This window comes from Lepidochelys kempii, chromosome 4 (genome assembly GCF_965140265.1).
Source record: "Lepidochelys kempii isolate rLepKem1 chromosome 4, rLepKem1.hap2, whole genome shotgun sequence".
NCBI lineage: Eukaryota > Metazoa > Chordata > Testudines > Cheloniidae > Lepidochelys > Lepidochelys kempii.
In genome coordinates, this window is record NC_133259.1 from 23,879,043 (window position 1) to 23,901,888 (window position 22,846).

Consider the following 22,846-nt stretch of genomic DNA (forward strand, 5'->3'; position numbering starts at 1 on the left):
TGGTAATGTAAACAATAACTTCAGCTCCGTGTCTTGTGCCTTCTTTTCTGGGGGGGGAGGGGTATGGTATGCAAGAACACCTGCATGCAGGGAGATCCATGGTTGCTTGGTGAGCTGTGCTGGTAGGAGGGAGTAGGGAAACAGTGTGGAGTGACTGCATAAAGACCTTCACTGCAAATATCTGTAGAATTGGGAGCAGGCTCTGTGTAACTTGAAGTTTGCACCTTCTGTCTCTTCTGAGTAGCTGCTGCCCACTCCTGGCTGAGGTCAGAATGCAGCAGTAACTGAGTTGGATCTCATGGGATTTTTGGGAGTACTGCTGTTCTACCCCATTGTCTTGCAAGTTTTCCATGAAAAGGTACGTTTGGCCCAGGGCATGCATATTATACTTATTGGAGTTGAGATCTTTATTGAGCATTGGAGGTTACTGTTCAGCCCAAAGAGCAGTAGTTTCCCTTACAAACTGAAAACTCTAATCTACCATATATTGTTTTTATTATACTCTTACAAAGTGTTGTTTTGTCCTAAAGATGTTGCACCTTCAGTTACCTTCTTCTTAACTTGTAACTTGTAGGGTCATAGCCCTAAATGATTTGGATCCTCTCTGTTGAGATGATTGTGAGAGTGATCCTTTGTATAATCATGGGGGACTCAGCCAAGTGTTCTCAAGAAGATATGGAATTCATTTCATTGGTTCACCAAGAGCCTGGATTTGACAGTGTTTAGATCATGTTGCAAGATACACACAAGCTCAGTAGTGGGGAGAGACTAAGTGACACTGGGAGAGAGTTTGTGAGAAGCTGCAAAGGAGATTTTAATGGAGCTTTTCCAGCATGAGAAGGCTTTGTTGGTGCTGCTGAAGGTTCCTTTTTAAGGTGTGTGTTACAAATTTGTTTTAAAACCAGCTAACACACTTAGGATGTAAAATGTTCACAGAGTGAATAAATCTAAATACAACTGTAAAAGCTGTGGCAGTTTAATAATAAAAAACCTAGATGTTTCAGCATGTTAGGCCTAAATTTTCATAAGGGGCTAGGGATGTTGGTGCCAAACTTGAAAGTCTTGCTAAAAGTCTTGATTTTTTTTCTTTTTTTCTTTTTAGAAAGTGTTGAACACCTGTTCTGAAAATCAGGCCCTTTAGTTAGGTTCAACACCCCAACATCAAGGCACACAAAACTTCTAGTAAGTTTTAAAAATGTAGGTCACTAGTTATTCTTCTGATTGTTAAGAGAGGCTGGAAGCTATTTTACAGCCTCAAATACAGGTCTACCAGACTGCTACAATCACAAAATGAGGTCACTTTCTAGCAAGATACACTTGCCATCAGTGGGTGACTGTATTAATTAAAAATAAAAAAAAAACCTTTCAAACTCATTTCAGCAGTTTATTTTCTCCACTTAATGAAAAGAAGGTTTTTTCATTTAAGTTTGATTGCTGTCATGAGCCAAATGGGTGGTGTTTTTCTTTAAATTACATAAAGTGGGGTATGGAAACCAGTCATGGGGCATTGAGGATTAGCTGTATGGGCTACAAACCAGTTGCAACACTTCAGAATTTCTGTATAAAGATGATGATGGTGTCAGATATTTTATAACCAAAGATGTTAGCTAGATTTTTCTCCTTTGCTCTCCCAGCCCCCAACTCTGACAAAGTTAATTTCTTCTTCTGAACAGTGTAATAGAACAGCTGCTGGGTGCCCAACTGATAAACTCAGACTTCAAAACACGCGGTTTTAAAACCAAGGACATGCTGTTTGAATCAAGTGATTATCAGAAAGCCACTTCTTTCCATGTCCTTTGTGATAGTGCTGGCTGTTTCAATATTATGAAGGAGGTGATAAATATTTGGTTGGTGTTTGGGGTGGAAATGAGGGAGAACCAATCCTCAGGCTTTGAATGTATGTTGATATGTGCAGCACTACTTCAGATAAGATAAGCAGTGGGCATTGTGAAAGGGTTTAGAGAGGGTAAATGAGTGATGTCAGCTTCTAAGGCAATACTGTAGTGGTTCAGGAAACAGTTATATGAATCAAAAGAAGTAAAAACCTTGGTTTTACTGCCCCTCATGACCTCTCTTTCCGCCATATTCTACTTCCCTTTTCTCTGTACCCTCATGCTCTCATCAAGATGCTTCTCCTCAGAATACAAGCATGCTTTGGTTTCTCCATCCAAAATCCCTCCTCCCTTCATCCTGCCCTCCCACTGAAATTACCACTCCATCTCCCTCCTCTCATTTATAAACTCATTGACTGGTCCATCCTTCTCCAACTTTGTCCTTGATACTCTTCAAACTGTTTTTCACTCTCTCTCCAGTCCTCTGATACTGCTCTTGCTGAGGTCTTTAGTAGCCTTTTTACGGACTTCTAATCCATTCTCAGGACACTTCTCCATTCTCATCTGCCTTGATCTCTCTGCGGCTTTTGATACTGTTGACCTTCCCCCTCATTCTTAAAATATTTTCCTCTGACTTTCTTGAGTCCCTCCTTTCCTCGTTTCCTTCCTACTTTGGTGTCTGTTCTTCAGAATTCTGTTTAGTGAATCCTCTTCCCCTCTTTCACTTTCTCTGTGGCACTGCAGGGCTCCATCCTTGGCTTCATCCTACTATCTCTCTGCTGTATTTCTTTAGGTGATCTCATTGCTCACACGCCTCCATGTACCATCTTTATGTTGATGCTTCTCAAATCTGTCTTTCCTCTCCTGGTCTGACTCCCTCCATTCACACCTGCAACTCATCCTGCCTCTGACACCCCTTGCAGAAAAGTACATTTAGCAGGGTCAAAACTTACCTCCTTGTCCTGTCCTCCGTCTCCCTTCTCTCTGTTACTGTTGACAACATTATCATCCACTCAGGCCTATAAACGTGGGTGTTCTCTTCAAGTTTGTCCTCACTTTAGCCCATGCATCCAAAGCCATATCCAGATCTTGCTTCTGCTTCCTCTGTAACATTTTTGAGATGTAGCCTTTTTCTTTTTCTTGTGCAGAAATTCCATCTCCATTTTGAACTTCCTCACATCCATGTTACCAATTTCAGGTGCATTCTCAAAATGCTGCTACTAAAATATTTCTGGCCTGTGGCTCTGACTATGTCGTCCCCTTTTTAGTCTTGCCATTGACTCAACTTCACCAATGATGCTAGTCTAAATTGCTTATTTGTTCATTTTTCCCACTTCACATTTTCTTTCACGACTTCACACACAAGGGGCAACTAGTCCGCAAATGCATCTGTATATCCACTTCTCTATCCTTCTTCAGATCCTTTCTCAAGACCTACTTCTGTCAGGAGGCCTATGGTAAACTGCCAACTGATAATGGCTAGGCTGGTAGCCAGCAGGGACTGTTGATATTAATATCTCCTGTTTTATTTACATTGCATTTTTTTTTAAATTGGATTTAGTGAGCCTCTGTAACTACATTGTTACCTTTGGCCACCTTCTGCAACTCCCTCCATTTTGTTACACTTCCATGTCACATCCAATCTTAATGTAAACTGTATGCTCTTTGTTGCACTAACTGCCTTGTGTTTTGTGCATTCTTGGGGGCACTGACTGCCTCATACAATGTACTGTGTGTTTTTGGGGCCAGGGTGTGATTAGGGCCTCTTGGCTCTACTCTAATGCCAACAGTAGTTCTAGTAATAATCAGTGCTTAATTTGTGTCAGGGCTTGCCAGGGCTAAGCCTCGGCACTTCTCCACTTGGCAGTTCATAGCCCAGCACCTCTGGGCTTGCTGTGTCAGTCATGAAAGTAAAAAAAAAAAAAAAAATTGTGTGAGCCCTGGCACTTCTTTCATTACAAATTAAGCACTGGTAATGTTCTGTCATAATTATCTTGTGAGGCTATAGTCCTGAAGCAGCCTCTGTGTTTTATTGGTGATTAGTTGGAGAGGAAGTAGTATGTATCCCTCTAGACAGATTTTGGACCAAATTGTAGCTTAAGAAGTATGCACATAATGACCAAACAGCTGTTTGGGACTGACGACCTGTGCTGCTATACATTTCTGATCCAGCTCCCAGTCAGGTCTGTGCGGTTCTGCCATCATGGGAGCCAGAGAAGGCTTTGGTTTGTAAACCTTGTGAATTATCAGTGCTATAGAAATTAATGTAATGACATATATGCTGATTTACTCTGGACCTGTGGGGGCTGAGGCATGAAGGAACACTCATCCATTCAAAGAATACCGGATGAGTTGCAATGCATGCATTCTGCCAAGTTGTCTTGGAAGATGAGATAATAAGCATAAATTGCAAAATGTAAATATTTCCCTCCCATAATTGATAGAGTATTGATAAATATTTTGCCATCCATGTGCTTCATTTTATCAAATGCTAGTCCTCAGGTGTCATATCTGAAATACTGTACTGACTATTTACAGTTAAACTTCAGCGTTACTAACACCTTGGGAATAGAGCTTGTTCATAACTCTGAAATGTTTGTAACTCTGAACAAAACGTTATGGTTGTTCTTTCAAAAGTTTACAACTGAACATTGACTTAATACTTAGAAACTTTATTAGGCAGAAGAAAAGTCTGCTTTCCCTTTACTGTTTTCGTAGTTTATGTTTAATACAGTACTGTACTGCATTTGTTTTTTTGTTTTTTTCTCTCTCCTGCTGCCTGATTGTGTACTTCCGGTTCCAAATTAGGTGTGTGGTTGACTGGTCAGTTCGTAACTCTGGTGTTTGTAACTCTGAGGTTCTACTGTAACTAGCCATGCCTAGTCCTTAGATTCTCCTGCAGGTGACATTATAGTTTTACATGGCTACAAGAAGACACTACAGGATGGTGGTGTAGGGGGGTGTCAAACAATTTTCATATGATGGGCCTAATGATCACCTTGTGATTTGTAGTGTTCCAGTGTGGACTCCCCCTTATTCCTCTGTGTAGACAGAAATGTTCCTTAGAGCACAATGATGTGGTCTTGTTTCAAACAGAGGCTACATCACTGCAGACTAGCCAGGGAGCTAGAGCCCAACACACCTGTAGTGGAGACTCCAGAGTTGTACAGACAAGCCCAAAGATTTGCGGGAATCCAGATGAAACTGTTCTGTAGGCTGCATCTGGCCAGTGGGCCATACGCTTGACGCCCTGGTACAGAGTCTTTCTTTAATGGTAGTAATATAATTACTACTTTCAGCATAGTGCCAATCACTTTTAAATTTTTCTTTGTTCGTAGGGTGGAGTTCACTTCTTTTGTTCCTGGGAGCTGAATAGGAGAAAGGGACATTTCAGGTTAACTTGATAAAGGTAAGACAACATCTATTGGTAAAGATAAAATAATATTCATTATTATGAGTTTATAGTATGTTTGTCAATGGAGGTATGTGATGTGAGGTTTTTTAACTTTGTGCTTTAGCAGTAAGTTAAAGTGAAGTATGTGATAACACAATTTGTATAATGGATGGAATGTGTACTTCTACCACAGGTATCAGTAAAACCCCTGGAGATAAGAAAGGAGGTGTAGATCAACATGACAAAGTGGATATCAATTTGTGACATGATTAATAACTTCTGGCATTTTCCATACTCCATTGAATTTAAAATATTGGCTTGTTCAGCTGTGGTTCTCTTCATCAAACATTTGCACAGACTGTAAGAGCTCTTGAGTTAGAATTCCATATCCTATAAGATACTTCTTAAAAAAACGTACGGAAACATGTACCAGTCCTTTGTCTTTTGATGCATTAATGAATGATAGTACATTACTTTTATACCCTGGTGTACCTGAGATCAAAAGTTGATTCTTTGTTCTGCAAACTAAGACATATATTTTGCCACTCATTCAAAACATTGATATTGTACTTACTTAGTCTGACTTAAATATAGCCCCAAATGCTCAGAATTAAATTGCTATCTTGTAAAATGTCAATTAAGTATAGTGAATTGAGGGGGAGGAGGGAAATCCTGCTATAGCAATAATGTGGTTTTTCAGTCTTTAGCATTGTAACCACTGACGGTAAGGTCATACATTCAAGTGTTAGTTTAGTGCAGGGGAGAGAGTTGTTGTGTTTTCTTGATGAAAAGGTGCCAGTAGTAATTTGTAAATTAACTAATATTGCCCAAATCTAGTCTCACTCTGGTGGAATTCATGTTGAACTACATGGGAATTTTGCCTGAGTCAGGATTTAATCGAGCCCATAGCGTGTACTTGCTAGAGTATATGATGTGATTGTTTACTGCAGCGATGTACCCATTTACACCAATATACTAAAATTACACATCTAAAATTCCGATACCTAATATACTAACTCTACTTGGTACCTAGTGTTATAAATTATTTGTATGTGTCTAATGTGTGTCATACCTGTGCAGGACTCAATTACACCTTTTAATGCACAGGCCTCCATTGCGGGCATTGCAGATCTGATCTGTTCTAGATGTACAGTGGAAGTAACATGTCAGAGGGTGCAGCTTACTCTCCTTTGTGCACCCAGTTTGCTCTGTTAGGGGTAAAGCAGTGCTCCTGCTTTCTTGTTTTCCCCTTTGGAGTGTCATGCACCCCACGTGATGCACAGAGAGAGCAGTTCTTATGCCTTAGGGATAGTATTTACACTAAGCATATCCTGGCTACTTCTATGTCTTTTTTTTAAAGAGGTTAAATGGAGAAAAATTGAAACCATAAATACACTCTACATAGTTAAACTTGGCTTTACGTCCACCATTTCTGTCAGCATATTAAGAACATCTTTAGAGGAAACAATTTAATGTATTATTTTTAGAAGGAGCAAGACACTTTGGGGGAAGTTAGATAATCCTTCAAATAGACCAATGAAGAATAATAGTGCCATAATCACTAAACTGCATTCCAGTACTATGGAGATACTATGATTTCCTTTGCTAATAAAAACCAAAAAATCCAGAGTTATATGTTTTGAATTTTTGTATTTGCTGTCTGTACAAGAAGATGCTGACTAAATAATCTTCAACTCTAGTGTTCATTGCATTTTGAGTAGGGATTGTATACATTTATTATTCATAGTATTGTTCTTTTATAATCTCTAGAGTATTGTGCAGTCAATAAAGACTCAGACTAGTCAGTTATTCTTTTGTTGATTATATTTGTCTCAAATGTAAAGTAATGTAATCATTGTTGGCAATTCTTACACTACAGAACCTTGGATCATTATTGTATCACATGGATATCCTTATATACCCTGAATCCTAAACTCGGATAAATTGGCATAACTCCACTGACTTTAATGCCCGCCAGCTGATTGAAAGAGGGGAGTTAACACAAGCATCTAAGTAGCAAGTTTTACCCTTTCTGGTAAGAATAATTTTTACAATGGCAGTGACAGCAGCTGCAGGATTGGGGAAATTTCCCATAAAAAGTCATTATTTAAAAAAAAATAAAAAAACACCATCCCTCCAAAAAAGCTGCTCCTAAAAATTAAGTTAACTCATCCTTCATGCCATTAAATGAGGGAGAAATACCCACAGACTTTCAATGCAAAAGCAACATTCTTCTCTGACTTAATTTAACTCCTGCATGTGATCATCCAGTGAAAACTTCCTCTTCCATGATAGTCTTTTAAATCGAAAACTCTTTGGGGCAGGGGCAGTCTCTATATTCATGTCATTGTAGAACACGTGGTTGGAGCTTAATAATAATTTATTATTCTAATTGAGTGGAAAGATGTGGATTTGGGGGACTGAGGAGGTTAGCAAAGTAGAGCAGAGGTCCCTTCTTCCTCTCCAAACATATCCTTTATTGTGATCATGACTCTGATCCTGTGGGCTAATCTGTGCTGGCTCTCGTGTGAGTATCTCTTAGACTGCTGTAACTTAACACCAGTGGCATCTGGTACTAAACAATCGTATGTCCGTTGAAGATTAGTGCTGTGGAGAGGACTTTTGACCCAAACACATCTCTTAAAATGATGTGGAGTACAGGAACTTGTTATGCATGCAGGAAATTTTTAGACAGTTAAGGGCAGGGTCTTGCTCCTTGGTACCATTCAGGTGGCTCACAAACAATCCAGATTTCAAAGGAGAAAATGATCCTGTATTTTAAAATAATTCTGTTCACGAAAGGTCTTAGTTTTCAGAGACTGGATAAAATGCCCATCAGGATGGATTATAACAGAACATGAGAATCAGTATTTTCTTGTGTGGAAACATCACCAGTGGAGGACACACAGAAACAATTGGAGAGGGAAGAATGTATTTGTTTATTGCCAGTAAAAGGATTCCATGTAACTATTAGATCTAACAGATTAACAACTATTCTACCAAACTCTTGCAAAGCCCCCATGGAAGTGTATACACTGCAGCTGGGAGCAAGCCCCCCACCCTAGGTAGACAGACTTGCACTAGCAGGGCTCAAGTTAGTGGGCTAAAAATAGCAGAGTGGATTTTGTGGCCCCGGCTCTCAAGTCTACCTGACCCCCCTCGCTCCCAGGGTTCAAGATCCTTAGCTCCAGCCCAAGCCGCGATGTCCACAGTGCTATTTTTAGCACACTAGCTTGAGGCCTGCTAGTGTGGGTCTGTCTACCTGGGATGGGTGGCCCACTCCCAGCTAGGGTTGCCAACTTTGGTTGGGATTAATTCCTGGAGGTTTCATCGCATGGCATTATCTTTAATTAAAGATTAATCTTTAATTCCTGGAGCGTTGGCAACTATATAGACATACCCCATGTCATTTTATAACAAGCCTCCTGTATATTTTATCACAGACCTGTTGTAATATAGTCATATAAATATTAATATAATTGAGATTCTTTTGAGACTCCTGGTATGTATGGGGTGGAAAAAAGAGAAAAGAAATCTGTTACACATAAATTTAGCATGAATCACTCTGCAGATGAGTAGTGAAGAGCAGCACCAGTACTTGGCTACCTTTGAGACCCAAAAAGAAAAGAGTTGAATATTCCCGGGTTTAATCAGTCATAGTTATTTGTTTCACATAAGTTCATTCAGTTGTCACAAGAGCATGAAATCCAAACGTCAGTTATTGTGCCCTTGGTTGGCAACAGTGATAAATATTATAAAAACCCAATTTTGTTAATAGACTATGTACACTTTCTTTCATTGTTGGAATAAGTGTCAGTTGTTATTTTTAGTGCAACTTGAATACTTACCTACTGTGTGTATATGTAAGACAGTATTTTGGCATTTAAAAAGAAAACCATATATATTTAAAAAAAGTCATTTATTTCCCCCTGTCATAGACATGAATAACTTTTGGAAGTGCATATGACATATCTATATGGATAGTAAATTTAATTCAAAATAGCAATACTATAGTACTGAGTACCAAAATGAAGTAAAAGCCATTCACCTCAACTGAAGTTTTGTATTACAGTGTATGTAAGAAATGGTACAGTCTGGGGGAAGGGGTTTGGAAGGAGACGTTAGCTGGAGATGGAGTAGCTGCAAATTAAGTCAGCTCAATTTATCAAATGACTAAATTTTATTATAGTAATATCTCTCTCTGAAAAGGGCAGATTTTTATTTTTGTTTGCTACTTGCAGGCAAGTTAATTTTTTTTAATGCTTCCACCCAGAGGCCAAGTTCAAGTGGACTTAAATACTGTAACATTGTATAGAACACCATGTGCAGATATGGCTCCTAAACACAGTAGTGACAATCAGTGTGTGTGTGTGGGGAGGGGAAGGGGTAGAGGGAGGCTGATGTTGAGGAGGAGAGGATGGAGGAAGATAGTGAACTATCAGGAAAATGCTGGAAAAATGCGAGTTAGCTACTGAAAAGCATGTGTGGAAGGGCTTGAACAAGAGAGAGAAGAGAAATAAGACTTCAGTTGATTGAGACTATTTATACTGAATTTTGTCATGTTTGTATTATACTGTCTTTCTCAAGTATTCTTTTATATTGGGATTACCTTGTCACTGGCATTCACTGGAACTTACCTTGGAACATAACTGCCTTACCCACAGATGCCTGATGTGCCACATCAAGATGTCACAACATAAGTATTGTGACTGTGTGATGATTTTTCTTCTTGGAGGACATAATTTAGAATTAGGTTCATTGAAGTCAGTGGGACTGAAGCATGTGCTTTTAAAGTTAAGTACATGCTGTCCTGAATACGTATGTACCTGAGCACATGCGTAAGTGCTTTCTTGAACGGGGACCTTTAAATATTGGCAACCCTAAAGCACAAGATAAACAAAATTCTTGTGTGTGTGTTGTTGCGTAGGTGTAACCATGCATTATCAATGGAATATTTTAACTTATGAAATTAAGACTTGGCCTGTGCTTCAAGATTTTACGTTCTGATTATTGCTGGTGCATGCTTCTTTCATGTAATTATTTAAATAATATGTAGTCTGTAGCTGTGATGAATAAATAAAGGACTCTCAGGAGACTGAAAAATGGGAATACTTGTTTACAGAATTATGAGAAACAAGTCAAGGTCTAAGCCTTCCTTAGAGATCATATTGTTGGATTCAGAAAAATCAAAGTCTCACGTACATGAGCCAACCCATGGTTGACATTTCGGATTTTTATTTCACCTGGAGACTGGCTATGGTATTTTGTTATGTTTTAACCCCACAAGTGCTAATTAGAACAAGCTAATTTTATAATTATTCCCAGCAGACATATAAGTAATTTAGTCTCAAACTTGTTTATTTTGTGGAGACACAATTATTCAAATAAGTGTTGAGAAACAACAAGTAGTTTGTGCAACGGGCTAAATGCCAATGTGAAACACAGATGTAGCTACATCTGTTTAAAAGTCATTCAAAGTGCTCTGAGTAATTTAATCTCTCTCTGTATCTTTCTTTGTGGCCACAGCCCTCTTTAAAATTAAGGGTAAGCAATTATATGTTTGTGTCTATATTTCTGTTGACTTTAGTTTAAATTCCAGGAACAAATTAATTATTCAGAAGTAATGATTCAAGAACAAAGTCATATCCCTTTTAGGAGGCTAGTTACCATTAAGATAGTGGTCAAGGAGGCTAATCCTGATATAAATTTGAGATTTATTTATTTATTTTATTTTATTTTTAATTTTTAAATTTGTTGGCGTTTATTTCTAAAAATGTGGGGGAAGGGGGGCGGTAGGAATCGTATGGTTCTTCCTGATTTAAAATATCAGAAACATTTGTGAGCGTGAGTAGGAGATTGTTGGCAGAGTTCAAAAGAAATATGGTCAACACATTCTGTGTACACACAGATGAATTTAAAAAAATCCAGACTGGGTTATCATACCAATCTATGAAGGACTCTTGAGAATGATCACGTTTACATTGTAATGAATGAATTCATTATAAAATAGCCAGGGTGCAGCATGACGACTACCAATGTTCTTTAAGTCATTTTGGCATAACTTCAGAAGGAATTTATTTTTGATAGTGACAAAAGTTAAATGACTGGTAACTTCTTAGCTTTTATAAAATGCACCTGAAGCTTATTACTATTTTGGAAAAATAACAGTAACCATGTAATTGCTAGTGTCTCATAGCACTCAAAATATTGTGCTGTCTGAGAGGTTTAAGCATTTATTGAACAGTTAATATTTACTTAATATAGTATATTAGATTTTTTTTATGTGGAAAAGGCTAACTAAGTTTTATCTTGGATGTAATTGGCATTCAGAAGTTTTAGCATACCTTGTTCCTTAAATATTTCAAAGGTGTTTGTTAAATAGAGCTGTATTTACCTTATTACAAACATAACTGTTTTTTCTCTTGTGACAGGTATCAGCTTGCAAAAATGGGATCCTCACACAGTTTATTTGGTGGAGCTAACTATGCAGACTCTGATTTAAAACTACATATTTGTTCTTCTTTTCAGTGCAGTCTTTGCTTTTATTTCTGAAGCACAGAATCCAGGTGCTATAAGAATGTTTTATTAGTTAAATGATACTGTTTTATTTTTCCTTTCTTTGTCAGAATCGGCAGTGTTAAGCTACTATTCTTTACTGATCTTTTTGCTTTTTCCTCTTCTAAAATTAGACTTGAAATGCTGCCTCTGTTAATATCACAGATTAAAATTACAATGATTTATTACTGGGATTTTCAAAGGGTCCTAAAGGAGCTGGGTATGTACCTCCCGTTGAAAATTAATGGGAATTGGACACTTTGATACTGGTTAGGCCCCTTTGAAAAGTTTGGCCTATACTCTTAAAACAAATCAACAAAATTGGCCTTTAGTTATACAGCATGAACCTTAAAAAACATGTAGCAAGTGGTTGTGGGTGATATTTTCAGGCTGTTTCTTGCCCATAATATGACAAGAAAATTTTCTTAAAATCTGTAGTATAAAAGTGGGTATGAGCATTGCAGAATGTCAGTTATTGGAATGGAAAATTGGAGTCTGAATTAGGATTATAAATTTGAATCTTTGTCCTTTCCTAGGCAAATTCCCATTGGCTTATGTAGAAAGGAAATACAAATTCTCAGTTCCTAAGTAATAACTGGTTATATTGAGGCTTTTTAGTGAGTTCTCTAGCCAACTTTATTAAGATTGTATCTGATCACAGGTTTCACAAAACATACCGCTGTTACAGCTTCATTGAAAAGCACAGCTTTACTGAGTGTAGATTTAGGGGCTTGAGGAGAAGCTTCAGTGGGACTTATTTGGTGCATAGGCCTTGGTGCACTGACCCTCTGCGCAGGTGCATTCCGCCCATGAAGATGCTTGATTGTCAGGTCACTATCCCAATCTCCTTGTTAGGGTTAGCCCTGTAGAGCTGCTTCTAACTTGGCTAAAGTAGCATTTGTTACTCACACTCTACTTTAATTGATATCTGCGCATATGTACATTTTTATAAGATTTTTTAAAAATTGATTGCTGTATTAAATGGTCCCTCAAAACCTGAAGACTTCATGGAGGAGAGGGAGATGTTCACTATGTGGTTAATTCAAAGCCCATTGAAGTCAATGGAAAGCTACCTAATGACTGAAGCGGGCTTTAGAATGTACACTGTAGCAAACAGAGACATTTTATATTGGTACAGATTAGTTTGTGAAGACAAACTGTAGTGATGTATGCTGTTGTTTTTCTTGCTGTGGTGAGTGATTGTGGTGTGGTGTGTGTATTTATTGCAATCTCAGTAACTAAAAGGTTTTGCCTTGAATTTCTGCGATGGCATGTACAAAGTGATATATACTTACTGTGTCAGTTTTCTGACTTTAGATAAGTTCCGTTGGTTAGACAAGGTTAACACTTAGGGTTGCCAATTTTGGTTGGACATATTCCTGGAGGTTTCATCTCATGACATAATCTTTCATCAAAGATCAATCTTTAATTCCTGGAGACTCCAGGGCAATCCTGAAGGGTTGGCAACCCTATTCACATGAAGTTGTTTTTTTTTAAATCAGACATCAAATTATTTGAGTTTCTTTATCTGCAGCATTTCACATAAAATGTAGTTGTAAAGTTTTAACCACTTTTCAAGTTCTTGCTTGCTTTCTTTGCATTTTTTTAGAAGTTTGGCATTAGTACTTCATTTTCTTTACTTTTTCTTTAGGCATACTTCACTGGAGCATGGATTTTGCAATCTTCTCTCAATATCAAGTTTTATGCCGCTAAGGAACCTTTCTGTTTTCTAATAAGCAGTTAAGCTCAGAAATTGGGCTTGAACATTGGGAGCACTGAGTTAGATAAATAGGAACTAATGTTTAATCATTATCCAGTGTTGAGTTTTTGTTATGGAAAGCAGATATAATATATGTTTCTTATCATTTGGATTTTAGTGGCTTTTCAACTGTAACTAGCATTTAAATAATTACAGATTTGTTGTAATCATTCCCAAACAAATAACAAATCTAACGGCATTAAGAGTATTACAGTACCCATAAACAGAAGCCATCATGTCACCTACTGAAACTAAATAACATTTGTGATATTATTTCCTGGAAAAAAAACTTGTTAATTTTAAAATTGAAGTTGCTGAAGTAATATAAAATTTAAAATTTCAAAATAAATACAGAATGTTACAGATTTAAAAAATAAAACAAACAATTATTAAAAAATATGGAAAGATGCACATAAAGTTTTGAATATCCTTGCTTTCCATAAATTCTCTAACACAAAGCTAGAAATGTGAAAATTAGCATTAGACAATACACAAATTTTTGACTCCAGGCTAAGATCATTTTAAGGGATTTTCTTTCCAGTTCTATTTAACACCACTGATTGCTGTTGCAATAACAAAAGAAATTAATGAAAAGTATGTTACTGCAGAGGTAAGAAAATTGCTTTAATTTAAGACTCTGACTATATATTTATTTTGTAGTGTAGCTGTAGCTGTGTTGGTCCCAGGTTAGTAGATAAGGTGGGTGAGGTAATATCTTTTATTGGACCAACTTCTGTTGGTGAGAGGCAAGCTTTCGAGCCACACATAGCTCTTCTTCAAATCTTCTGTGTGGCTTGAAAGTTTTTCTCTTACCAGCAGAATTTAGTCCAGTTAAAGATACTACCTCACCCACCTTGTCTCTTTCTATTTAATGTCTTTTCTATTCAACTTTCCCTATTAGTATGTGTACAGTTAAAAGCTATAATTAACATGTCAGCTGAGATAGGCGAGCAGCAAACTTGTTTGAGGACTTTCACATCTGATTCCCAAAGCTAAAAAAATAGACTAAAATGATTATGCGGTACTTCAAGTGTGATGTATGCTCCTGTTTAGCTGCCAAAATTACACTTGGAAACCTTGTTTAAAATGATAGCGATCTACACCACCTCTGAGTGCATTGCACACAACAGGATGAACATTCATTACAGGGACTCATCAAATGCTCCAGTGTTCAATCAGATTAAACTGAGCGCAGTAGATTACAAGGTGACATAATAAAGTTGGCAGGAATATGCCAGCTGTATAACAGCGTGTAGGATGGGTGAATGGACCTTCAGATAAGGTTAAGGACCTGATCACACTGCATTCAGTTGTATGACTTCCCTTAAGTTCAGTGGGTTTTGAATCAAGGCCTAAAGAAATGATCTGTGGCATCCTTAATTCTCATTGAGTTCAGTGAATCTTCACAAAATTGACTGTTACATTGTTTCACAATCTAAACCTGTTTAAATCGAGAGACTTAATCGACAGAATGTCTTAGTAACTGAACACTCAGTTTTATGAGGTGCTGGCCAAGATCTGTAAGATACTAAACATTTTCAGCTCTACGGAAAGTGAATCAGGCCCTAATTTCTGAGGGCTGATGGGAATTACAATGGATGCATGATGCATTAATATTTCACATCAGGAAATCCTGGCAACAAAAGGTTAAAAGTTTTCTCCTCTGCTTTCATTTAATCTATTTCTCACTTTTAAATTATATTTCTTCTATGTTTTACTCACGACTTGTGGGGTGTTGTGGTAGATGTGGGTTGGTGAAGCTTATTCAAAAGTAAATGTGTTCCAGAATAGAATATTAAAAAGAAGTGGATTTAAAGAAAAGATATGTGTTCATGGGAAGTAGAGTTGACAAAGGTTAGTTTAGGAAAGGAAGAGATGAAGTGATGTTGGGAGAAAATAGTTTTCTTTCTCTAGCACATTTTTCATGGTCAGGATTAGTTGGGGGTGAAAAAGAGGCAGTGTTTAGATAAGCTTTTTATAAGCTGCAATCCAAAATATCTATTATCAATAAATATATTTACTTTAAATAATTTTGCCTGTCACAGGTCATCCTGTGTTAGTCTCAAGAATTCTAAAGTGTTTCTTGTTCAGGGTCTGAAACAGCAGCTCTTAGTCAAGCAGCACTCACGCTGTCATTATACAAGCTTGCCGGTACATTGGTAGAGCGTATGATGTTCATGGGGTGTATTGCGCAAGTAAGAACTAGCGTGTCAGACCCTCAAATCATTAAATTCTGAGCAAAGATTTTTGTTTTTCTACCTCTGGACCCTTTTATTCTTGTAGCTGTCACTAGTGGAGGCTTTCACAAAATAGTCCTTCAGTGCACCACTGATCATCGTCCATAAATATGAGTCTGATTACATAAGAGTTATGTGAAGAATCTGTTTATGATGTGATCACGAATAGGCTCTCTCAATGCACAGGCTAGCTTGTCTGATGGAAAAAATAAACATGCCATCAGCTAACAAAAGTATCGCTGGCTGTATAGAAGAAGATGAAGGCTGTAAAGTCACTTTAGTGTTTCAGTTTGTTTAGAAAAGCTTGTATCACCCAGCTGTAGAACATCACACAGAACCTCTGCAATGTACCAAAGTTTTTGTAGGAAAGAACATAGAAATAGAGAGAGACATCTTAATTTCATCAGTTGCTTTCTCTTGCGCTAGCTTGATGGAGAGGAGAGAGAGCCACCCCGTGAGAATGCAGCTTTCTTTAGTAAAATAACTAAAAAGTACAAATGCAAAATGATTAAACTGTTATTTAAATCAAGGTTTCCTGCTTGCTAATCTGATTAAAATTGGTGATTTAAGTCAATTTATTTAAATCAGTTCGCCCTGGGTGTACCCATACCAGCCTTTGATACTGTTGACCATGATTGTGGAACTCTTGAGTCTTCTGTTCTTTCCCTGTGGAGGGTTTCCAAGGGAGCTTGATATGAGGAAATAGATTAATAGATTTTAAGGCCCATTGGGGGCATGATGATTATCTATTGTGACCACCTGTATTAACACAAGCCACAGATTTAACCCAAATATTCCGGCATTTCACCCAACAATTTATTGAACTACAGCATAACTATTAGACGTCTGGTCATGATGTAAAGACTCAGAATGATGGTGAATTTATCACATCCCTTGCTAAATTGTTCCTGTGGTTAACTTATCCTCAGCCTCACTTCCTCCTTATCACAGTCCTCCTTTTAGTTCCAGTCACACTCTCCAAAGCTTCATTTCTCACTTTTCTTAGAGGCCTTTGACTCCCCTGCCACTTAAGGAAGTGTCACTAGGAATAATTAGGTCACTGCTGGGGTGTGAATTTTCCAGTTTCACTTATTTGTTGCAACCTCTGGGGACATCACAGGAAACATGAACAGACCATCATTATGGGAGGCTTTAAGGGAGTTGGGCTCATGTGTGAAGGACGGAGGCAGGGGGTATCCTAAGATCCTGGAAGGACCTCTCTGAATGGCTAAAGCAGAAGCTCACAGAGCTGAGCTTCAACTATTTTATCGTGACAGGGAGTGAAATGAGCACGTCCAAGTAAAACTAACAGCTTCTTTCTTTTCCAATTGTACAAGAAAGAAATAATGTAAAGACTGTTTGTTTGAAATACAAGCTTATAAGAAAGAACATTTGAGAAAACTGAGTACGTGTAGTTACTGGATGTTTCTTAAGTGGCTTTGTACTGCTGAACAGCTCACGCCTACGTTATCTATTCTCCATTGCCTTTTTTGTTGTAGTCATTTATACCTGCGAAGAGTGTGCAAAGTGGGCAGTAAAACAGTACCAAATCAAAATGCATACGAGGGGCCAGGCATTGGCAAACTAGGCCCCAAGTGTTGTGCTTCCCTGCTCAGCTATGCCCTACAGCATAGCTGGGGAATACCAATATGGTTACCACTGTCTAAAGTTGGACCAGGAAGTAAAGTATCCATGTGCTGTGTTTGTAGGTAACTAATACAAAGAACCATCTACTAGTATATCTGAATATCTGCTATTATTATTTTCCTTCTAAGTTTAGTGAAATTGTTGTTACATGGCAAAAGACTTCCTGACTGCTACATTTTACTTGGTTTCAAAAGGAAGTTGTTTTTACTAACTTAATATTTTATTGCAGATAACCGGAATGCTTTAGTCACTTCAGCAGTTGCCATGAACAATGTGCCGCGTGCTGCAACAGAGTAAATGAACGGGGATATCTGTGAAAACCCAAGTTTGATCCTGGCTACAAGAACAAATTAGGATATTCGACACATTTGGAATTTTCTATGTGTAGACAAAGACTATATAGCTGTCAGAATAGTTATAACAAAAAGACTGCAATGGGCAAGTGTCAGCTGGCTGCCCCACCAATTCCAGCTGAAAGCTCAGTGTAGAGTCAGAAGAGGACCCCCACGAAGAGAGACATTTTATTAACAAAAACTTCTCCACAGGTTTGACTGATCTTAAGATTCCTTTTGTTGGCATAGCTCTCTCCCCTGCCTTGGTTGCTCCTAGAACTTCTTGCTTGGTCTTATCTGTCCCAGACCCTAATCTCCTTCTGCCAGAAGGCTATTCACATTTCTTTTCTACTAAAGAGGAGGTCTGATGAGCCACATCAGCATGTCTGAGTCAACAGGAGTTAATCTTCAGTTCCTTAGACATTTAGGGCTTTGTTGGTTAAAACCAACATTTTAAACCCCACCTGAAAAACAGCAGTCCATCAGTGAACCTCATGGAGCATAGGTAACGTATGCTGCCCCTGAGGGGGCACCACTTATCAAGTGGGTTGATGCGTTCTGCAGCAGCTTAAGTTTCTGGATATATTTCTGGTGTATGCTTATGTAGAGTTCATTACAGTAATGCAGTCTCCTTAACTGAGCTATTCAAACCTTAAAGGGTAGGGGTCTGTTCAGAGAAAGTTGAGATTAGAGCCGGTTTTTCTGAAAATGTTGCCCATCTGCTGTTATAACAGAGGTCCTACAGACTCTTAACCAGACACCTCAAAAATATGTTCACAGTATGGTCAGACTTCTTTACATAGGTCACTAGCTGTTCAATTCTTCAGCACCAGAATTGGATTTTCCCAGCACTGGCTGCAAGAAAATGACTTTGTGAGGTGTGGTGAAGTGCAGTAATAAAGTCTAGGTAAGGATTATTTTCCCCCACACTCTTCAACAAAACTATGAAAAACACTTGCGTGTACCCCTACTGCTCCTTGCCTGGCTTTTGTGGCTGTAGCTCTTGGAATGCTGAAGAGTAGCAGATGGAAAAATGTAAGATTTTTGTGCTTGCTTTGTCTTTGAACATATGGCCTCATGGCCAGTGGTTGCTGCTGCTGTTCTTGTTTGCCTCATAGAGAACTTTCCCAGCCTAGAGCAAGCTTTACATTGTGCCATGATGTTAGTGTTCCAAAACTGAAGAAACCCGAGAAGGGGAGACAGCCTTCCTGAAAGAAACAGATGGTTACTGTTTTAAATGCAGGCAACCCCCCCCCCCCCCGGTTCTACCTAATATGTAGTGCTGTGAGAGGAGGGGGATTTTTTGGGTGTTTGAGGGGGAGAGAGGTGGAAAGGGGGAGGTGAGGGATGAAAAAGAGAAAAGTTATTGGAGCTTTTTCATATCCTACTTAATCACAGTCATATGTCAGGCTTTTTCAAGCAAGAAGGGAGGGAGTGATGGCTGTTGAAATTTGTTGCCTGCTGGAATTCTACAAGTGAGCTGTGCTGTGTGGTAAGTTCTGTGGCTTGGTTGCTGCCTTAATGAATAGAGCCTTTCCACAGCTGCCAAGCCTGCAGCAAATGTGGTCAAGGGATTTATTACGAAATGTACCAAATCTTGGCATGGAGCTAATTGCGTATAACAAGAAGCGTGCTGGAAACTGGGACCTGAAAGGTGACAAATGCAGAAAGTGTTCTATTTCTGACTGCTGAAAGAGGTTTTGTGTCAGAATGTCTCTGTGTCTGTGCTCATTGCTAATGAGCTTCCAAACAAGTGTTATGTTTTTTATTGTTTAACTCAGTTAAGATAAATGATGGTTTCCTTTTTGGATTTTTATTTCATAACAATCCGAAAGAGTAATCACTCTATAGTTGTAACAGTTCAAGTCCTCTAACTAAATGTTGAGGAGCTGTTCTCAATGTATGTGAAACATGCATGCGAAGTGAGACAGATCAGAGTTGAAAGGCACCTTGCTAGATACTGAAATTTTCAAATATTTAAGCTGAAAATTCAGACAGGAAGACAAAGCTTCAAAAATATCAAAGGTGAAACAAATAGCATTTGTGAGAATATTTAAGGGACATAGTGACAGAATATGAATGGGAAGAATGTTAGTCACTGGGATTTCAGAGTTCATTGAACTTGATATAGTTGTATATATGACTTCTATCTTATTTTCTGGAGTTGATTATTTATATGTATGCTAAGTAGGATTGTTCCATGGTAACTCTTAAACAAAACAGCAGACCACCTTCGTTTGTCCTTTCTACCATCTCTTCCTCACGTTTTCATAGTACTTGTAGTTTTTTAAAAATACCTTTTGATCTTTGCTGTCTAATAAGGTTAATCTTTCTCTCTGCAGACACATTCAGGTGAACAATACTGTGTTCTCCTCTTGAGGTCAGTGTGTGACTCCCAGAGCCATCAGATGATCTCAATATGTGACACCAAAAGTCAGAGGTATTTCAGAGAAGGGAAGGAACGTGGATAGAAAATTTAGAGTGCAATATGGCCACAATCTTTTAAAACACTGGGGATGCTCATTCAGGGCAGCAGAAGATATACACAGAAGTTGGACTGATTCACAGATTGTTTGCTGAACTATAATTAATATTTAAAACAGTGTGATGGAGAAGGTGTAGGCAGGATTGTGATGAGGAAGCAAAGAAGTGCCCTATTGACTTGCTACCAATAAATCTGTAATGACATGGTTTTAATATTGAACTGGCAGCATCAGCTTAAAAAAAAGCAGCTTTCATGCTAATGTTTGAAACAGCAACCAAAAGAGAATGATGTATGTTAAAGTAATATAGAATTATAGAACCATAGAGAGTCTCAAAAGCACCATGTCCCACTGACTTTCTACAGAACATGTGCTCCTAAATCCATTAGGCACTTCTGAAAATGTCCCCCATAGAATTTAGAGGTGGGAAAAAACCTTAACCATCCTCCTTCCTGTACAGGATGTACAGTACTGTTTATAGTCATTTAAGTTTAAACAATATTAGGGTTGACACATAAGCCCACAGAAAAATTCAAATGATGCACAAGACCTATCTTCAACTCAGTTTTGTTGTGCCTAATGACTGTATCTTTTCTGGTCCATTTTCAAAAGAAGGGTAGTTCCTTTCTCAAAATGTGTGGGTCTGTTCTGCTGCTTACAAGCCGAAGATGGTTAAGTCCAATCAAATTTATCTTATCACCTTCATGACATCCTTCATGACGATTCTTCCTTGTATTACTTACCTTTGTGCCACTGGCCAGAGGAGTGAATGTTCTGGGTACACAGCTAAGTGCAACAGGCAAGATTCCCCAGTTGTTGAATAATCTTCCCTGATAGCATGTGGGTTTCTGGTTCCCTTCCAGTTGTGGGTGTTCTCTGAAGGTCATGGATTCAAACTCCATTGGCAGCTGAGTTCCCTGGTGGGTTGAGGCTGCACTTTCCCGGTTGATGGTGGAAACAAGTTTCCCTGGTGCAAGCTGCCCTGCTCCATGCAGTGAATTGTGTTGGGGCAGGAGGGCGGGGCATAATCTTGATACCTACTGTCCCATTGAGTGCACAAGGGGAGCAGTCCCTGCACTTTCTTGAAAATAACTGATTTTGCCTAGTGCCCGAGGGAGTGCACCTCATGCTGCAGAAGGAAGCAGAATGTCTTTATCTGGAAACTTGCACTTTAAACTGCCTAAAATTTTATACTGTGCAGCCTCAGTCTGGTATTTTCAATCATTAAGATGTATGTGATTTCAAAAACAGATGTTTATAAATGATATAGTGGATAATCCTGAGAAGTATATGTATTTTTTTCTAATTCACATAATTAAAAAATGGCTCAAAAGGGATACTAAAATTTTCTTGAGATACTCACGTTTTTGCTGAGATCAGATGTGGAAAGTTTAATCACAAAAGGGCCAACTTTGCAAAAAGTCTGTGTTTGAAAATAATGATATAATGGAAACTGATTTGCAATATTATCAATTGTCTGCCTTCTTTTGAAAAGTGTCCATTTCCAGGTAAAGAAGATAAATATTTGTTTAACTAGAAATGCCTGAGGTACTCATTTTCATTATACATACTTTTCAGTGTATAACAACAGCAACACAGTAAATTGTTAGTTTTACACTTAGATGTCATAGGCAGTTTGTCAAACCTTGAACCAAATTGTGTCAATGTGGCGACTACCTACTCTTGTTCTAGTATGTTAAACACTGAAAAAGGTAATCTGCTGTACAATAGTTCAGACTGATCCATAAACTGCTGTAATGTGGCTCTCACATTTCAGTAACTCACTGATGGTATTTCCCACCCAAGCTGTACTGTGCAGTGCATGTTGGGAAAGTTGACAGGCATGCAAAGTAAGGTGTGCAAATGAAGGAGAGAACAGAAAATAAGCATGCTACATGCATTTTTCTTTCCTAAAAGGTTTGATCTGGGATGCACAGTGTAAATTAAAGAAAGCCTCAAGTAGCTTTCAAGTGAGCCACTGGCACATACTGCGTGCTGCAAATCACCCTAGGTTTCACTGACCTCGGTATGTGGATAAACTAGTCTTTAAAATTGTTTCCAATGTATTAGGCCCAAATAATCTTTTTTTGACATTAGCACATATATCTTCTCTTCCACCATTTTTTCCCCACAACAAACAATTAGACTAGCCTGTGCAATGAGTCTATCATAAGTGGGTTTTGATGTTGAATTGGCAACATCAGCTTTAAAAAGGAAGAAAAAAAGAAGCAAAAATAGTTGGATAATGACTTTACTTCAAACATCATTAGTGACCAGAAGAAAATGATGTAAATTAAAGTAACAAAATTATAGAATCATAGGAGGGGATTCTCTAAAGCACAAAGTCTTTTTTTACAACGCTTCAGATTTCTGGGGCCAGATCCTTACCTCCTGTAAATTGTCATAGCTCCATGTGCACAATTTGTACAAGCGGAGGGGGTCTAGCCTATGGTCTTTTATGTATTATTGATATGTACTGCTCTATATAAAACCCCAATCTTGAATTTGTGGTGTGTTGTGTTGGTGTGGAGACCAATGGATTCATCGGAGATCCACTCAGGCACAGTGTTCCCTTCCATTTCAGCATCAGTGCCTAAGTACATAACC

General features: G+C 38.3%; 1 protein-coding gene across 2 annotated transcripts in view; it reads left to right on the forward strand.

The window, feature by feature from the left end:
- The window catches only part of BMPR1B (bone morphogenetic protein receptor type 1B), a 356,174-nt gene that overhangs the window by 66,336 nt on the left and 266,992 nt on the right, over nucleotides 1–22,846 (forward strand). Inside the window, exons 1-2 of one of the 2 annotated variants that reach the window (XM_073340729.1) lie at nucleotides 300–358; nucleotides 5,171–5,241. The gene's annotated coding sequence lies outside the window, so the exon portion shown is untranslated. Of the gene's footprint in view, nucleotides 1–299; nucleotides 359–5,170; nucleotides 5,242–22,846 lie in introns of those variants that run through there. The other variant, XM_073340728.1, reaches the window with a different exon arrangement.